This window comes from Mercurialis annua, linkage group LG7 (assembly GCF_937616625.2).
Source record: "Mercurialis annua linkage group LG7, ddMerAnnu1.2, whole genome shotgun sequence".
Classification (NCBI taxonomy): domain Eukaryota; kingdom Viridiplantae; phylum Streptophyta; class Magnoliopsida; order Malpighiales; family Euphorbiaceae; genus Mercurialis; species Mercurialis annua.
Genome location: NC_065576.1, coordinates 10715637 through 10721550, shown reverse-complemented (window position 1 = coordinate 10721550; position 5914 = coordinate 10715637).

The window sequence follows — 5914 nt, the reverse complement described above, 5'->3', positions numbered from 1 at the left end:
TAGATAAGCAAAAATATTTGAACTCTTAATAGTCAATATATATAATATTTAACTAATAATTAATTTTCTATTTTCTTTTTTTAAAAAAATTTATATTTTTTAAATAATAATTCAAAAAATGTATCTTTTTTTACATCGAATCAAACCAATTTTGTTTTTAAAACAAGAATCAAAACTTTAAAAGTAATAATTTTTTCAAAAAACATTCAACCGGTTAATTTTTTTTGTTTGTTTTATATTATAATTTAACTAAATTTTTTATGTTCAAAATCGAACCGAAAAAGAAAATTTTATAGAATTAAATTTATCCAAACAATTCTGTTTTTTTTTTTAAATAAAACCCAACTGAAATTTTGAAAGAAATAATTTCTCAAAACAAAAAATTTCCAATTCTTTTAAATTATTTTTGAATATTTTTTAAAAGTAATCCGAATAATTTTTTAAAATTTTCCGAAATAAAATTTCCAATTTTTTTTCCTGAAAAAGGAGCTTGCTCCTCCTTTTCAGAGGTATTTTTCACCGCCTTCCGACGAATTTTTTGTTCATGAGGAACCTGCTCCTTCTCTTACGAGGTATTCGTCGTCGCCCTCTAACATATTTTTTAAAAAAAATTGAATTTTTTTCAAACCTAATTAAAATAAACTGATGGCGGAAAACAAAAATAGAACCCAATATTCGGAAAACAATTTCAGTCGGATGGCGGCTGCGGCTACCTCGAAAGAGGAGCCTGATCCTCTAGAAAAAAAATTGGGAAAATTTTGTCGAAATTTTTCTTTTGTCGGACGGCCATTGGGGGTACCTCGGAAGAAGAGGAGCCTGATCCTTCAGGAAAAAAAATTGAAAATAAAATTGTCGAAAAAAAATTTCTGGTCGAACGCCGACAGCGGGTACCTTGAAAGAGGAGGAGTCAGATCCTCTAGGAAAAAAATGGAAATTTTTTTTTGGAAAAACGATGTGTATTAAAAACAACGGAAAAAGATTTCTGTCGAACGCCGGCAGCGGTTAACTTGGAAGAGGAGGTACCTAATCCTTCAGAAAAAACAATTCCGGAAACAATTACCGTCTAAAAAAATTCCGAAAAAAATTACCGTAGAAAAACAATTCTGAAAAAATAGACGAATTAAAAAATTTCGGAGAAAATTTCCATCAGACGACGTCAGCGGATACCTCAAAAAAGGAGAAGAATGATCATTCAGAAAAAAAATTTCGAAAAAATTACCGTCGGACAGCGGCGGTGGGTATCTCGGAAAAGGAGAAACAGACTATTCCTCCATAAATGTTTTTTTGAAAAAACAATTCTGAAAAATATTGGTCGGATAAAAGTTTCAATTTTCTCATTTGAATCAGGCTATAGTCGATTTTTGACTGAATTAATTCAGCCAGTTAATTTTTAATATAATAAAGATAATGGGATTATTTGAAATCCATAGGTTAAAGGAGTTATTTTAAATTCTCAACTTTGTACTTGTTAAAATTAATTTGGGTTTGACTCAAATTCAAATCCAACAAATTTTACAATACAAAAAGAGGATTTGGCTCAAATCCAAATCCAAATCCATCCTTATCCAAACGCACCTTTAACTAAAGTTGGACTTTTTTGATTTACACAATTTCTTTGTAATGAATGGTAAGCTACATTCACCTTCTTTTTCCACTAAGCACGATTCCGACTAAGCCAAAGATTCCAGCTAATAAAGACGACCAAAGTTTTATCATCTTCATCAAGATGCTGAAGCCAATTGTTACACCAATCTTGGGTCGACCCTTCCACCGTCCCAACTAGATACAGACCTGCCAACTCCCAATTATCAGATGCCAAGGTGCACTCGAAAAACAGGTGAGCTACCAAATCTTGCCCAGCCATGCAGCCCATGCACATTGAGTTTACGAAGACTCGAGGTGAAGCTAATGCTTCAACGATAGGCTGCACATTGATAGGAGTAAAATACTCATATGTATTCTAGGTGTTTTCCGTATGCTTTTACATGTTTACCATGCTTTTCGGTTGCTTTATTTACCTTATTGTGTGTGTGTGTTTTGTAGGGAAGACGGAGCAAAACAGAGTCTTTTTGGGTTAAAGAAGAATCAACGAATCGGAAATCGAGCGAAGTCTTGGAGCAAAGAAATCCCCCTCTCAGATAGAGGGCTCGATCGAGCTCCCCCTTTAATGAAGGGCTCGATTGAGTCCTAGCCTTTAGCTGAAGGTTGGAGCCTTCGGCCAAAGGGCTCGATCGAGCCCCTCCTTCTAAATGAAGGGCTCGATCGAGCCCTTCACTTTTATTAGATGGGAATTCAGTTTTTGGCTCAAGACACAAGATAAGACCCACTTTCAATTTGGCCCAACACACCTATTGTACTAGGAGTTTTCTTTCCTCTTTTATAATCCATATATAAGGCATTTTATCTCTATTTTAGGTTATGCAACATTCTCTAGGCACAACTCCTTTTAGCTTAGTGAATATTCTCTTTGTTTTGGTAACTTTAGGGCTTTGTGCCATCTTCTCCAAGTATCATTTACTCCATTGTTGAATATTGATTAAAGCTTTCAATTGAAGATTGTGTTCAATTATTATTGTTGAGGAGTTATTTTTTATATTGAATGTTCTCATTAGTTGTCTCTACAAAGGTAATTAGTTCTTCCACTTTAATGCTCTATTATTCTTATTTTGTGATTGTTGTTGACTTAGCCATGATAGCTAACCCCCTTGTTTAGGGGTTAGTATGAAACTTAGTTAAATGCATCATTGGGTTAGGGTTTAGGCTTGTTGTGACGTTCTAATTAATGCTCCTAATGTTTATTTTTGATTAGCTACCTAAAGCATAATCCTAGAATAATTAAGGGTTTGAGAGAAGGTTAATTAATTGGACTAGGTTGATTAGAATCTTAATTGATAACACCATGAGAGTGGGTAAGATATTAGAAAACTCTAGAGTCGATGTTTTAATTGTGAACTTGCTTGCTGATCTTGTTTAGTGCCACGAGAGTGGATTAGGCGTGATTAGTAGGTTTATGTTGCGGTTTTGTATCTCTTTGAGTCTCGAGAAAGCGGGAGATACGCTTTAGGAATGCTCGGTTCGCATTTATAGCCCTAGATCCGATTCCCGAGATTGCATGACCTAAGTAGAATATAGACCTCCAAACCCTTTATCCATTAGTATCTCGTTTAGTTTTTAATCGTTTTAATTGTTAGCAATTGTTAATTGCAAATTAGTTCATTTTAGTAATTGGTTGATTGTTTAGTTGATTAAACAAAAATCTCTTTTCGGTGCTAAGCGAATTAAAATTTAAAAGAAAATTCATTCTCACTTAATTAAACTTTATCTTTGTGGGTACGACAACCCGGACTTAAAGTCCTATCAATATTACAAGTTGGCATTAACGCGTGAGCGTTTTTACCAACACATATACTTGCAAAAAAAAACTCTGGATAAGCAGAAGATATTTGAGACTCCAGATTCTTCCCAAATGGCATTTGAATCATCCACCAAATTACCATAAATGACACTATTAAAGCTCTTAAGTGTGTATATTTATGATCATAAATCAAAAAATAAAGGGTTAATTGCAAATTAATACACAAACTTTATCCTAATTTGCAATTACAACACAAACTTTAAAACTTGGCAAATTGGTACACCGATTTTCATTTTTTTGCGAATTGATACACTGAACTGGAAAAACACTAACGTGGACATTGTCATATAAAGCCACGTGTTGTTGTATGATTGGTCGGTGTACTAATTTGCCAAAAAAATGAATGTTTGTGTATTAAATTGCCAAGTTTCAAAATTCGTGTTGTAATTGCAAATTAGGGTAAAGTTCGTGTATTAATTTGCAATTAACCCAAAAATAAATTATAGCTACATTTTAACATGAAATATCAATTTTTTAAAAATTAATTTTCTTTAGACTTGTGAGCAGAGCGGGGTTCGGGGGCCGCTCGCTCAGACTTATGGCTGACTTTAAATCTGATTAGGTTTTGAAAATAATAGAGTCGTCACCTAGCTAACTAGAATATGCCTTTTCTACCGACTAAATTACTTCACTCGCTTATGGGTGAGATTATCGTGCATCAGACCAAAAGACCGGGTTCATGGACACTACCAAAATTTTTGTACTTGGCTTATCGAACACTTTGTATATTTGCATGGCATATTCAATAACCTCATCTCATTCACTAATGCAGTCCACATGATATCGTACTGGAAATATAAATGCATCTAGAAAGCAGTAAAACATATGAGACACACATATGACTCTCTTGATTGGCATGTGAGACATGTAGCAAGTACTCCTAAACAAGCATCTAATCATAGTGGTTTCTATCACGAAGCAGACATAGGTGGGTCTTTACCATTTTGCATGCATAAAGTCTAAACTAGATGTATACGTGAGATTAATTTTATTAAGTCATCTTAAATGCCTATACAACCACTATTACATTTTCATAACAATCTTATGATTTTTAAGTGATTTGCTAGATTTACTGGATTTTGTTTTAAGTTAACGTGCTTAAGTTCATTAGCTTATTATTACTGGATATCAACATGCTTTGGAAACATATAAAAAAATATAAACATACACATGGGTCGTTGACATGCATGCAAGGTTAGAAATACTTTTTGACCTTATAAACCTAGAGTGTCTAGCACTCGTTTATTATCTAGCAGTCTGTGTGATTGGAATCTGGACTCGGTTAAAACACGTAAGTTCTTTTTCTCATCGATACAGATCCTCTAGTTTAAATCGGGTTCAATTCCGAGTTTAAACAAACTCAGAATAGCTTCGGGAAGTTGCTAATCTCTGGCGGGCATAGCCTTCAGGGCCTGGTTTGCATGGCAGGTTAACAATTTGGACTTTTTAGTCCAGAAATAAATTGATTCTGGCCTATTACAACTTAAAAATGGAAGCTACAGCTAATTACATGTTTATAGGCTAAAACGGGGCTCAATTCCGAGTTCAAACGAACCCAGAAACACAAAAATAAAATTTTGATCGCGTCTAGAAGATTTGAAAGTGGTTGGGATTGAAGACCAAAAGCACCGCGATCATATGGTGGTGGCGGCACCACCATACTCAGACTGCGGGGGGTCTATCGTTTTTCGCTCGGGTTTCATGAAAAACGCTCTAAAACGGGCCACAACGCACAAAAAAACATATTGGAATGTACTGGAATCGAAATATGATTGATAGAACATATTAAAACAGCTCAAAAACATACTTCTAAGGTATATATCATGGCAATTAATCATAGTATGGACAAAGAATATGGCAAATATAGCAAATCAAACCTTAACATGTGTTCTAAGCATCAAAAATCGGACAGTTTTAACATACAAAACAACCTATGAACATGTTTCTAAATCATTTTCATGGCAACCATGGCAAAACGATGAATAAAGCAGTTTATGGCAAAAATATCAAAAACAAGCTAAACATGCATCCTAATACACATAAATCAACAATTATGATTGAAAAGTGATAAAAGTGATAAAAGAATATATTGGATCCTCAGAAGTACCGTTCTAAATTCTTGGCTCGTTTTATGGCTATCCGGATGTAGAATCTAGCTTTGGATCGATAGCAGCAGTGCATTCTTGAATGATTGAAGCGTATAAGCTTGTTTTCTGGTACGTGAGTGTGTGTGGTGGTTCGGCTATGCTCTATGTTTCTAGGGTTGGTGTTTGATTTTCTTATTAAATTTGTTCCTCTTCCTAGGTGAGTTAATAGTGTTTATATAGTTATTAGGTTGACCTAGATTTACTAGGTGTTCATATAGTATTATGAGTGTAAAAGTGTATGAAGGGTTAAGAGTGTTAATTAGATAATTATTAGTATTTAATTCGTATTAATCATTGCAAGAGGTGATAAATAGGGTTAAAAGGTTATTTTGGTGCCCGAAAATGTCTTAAA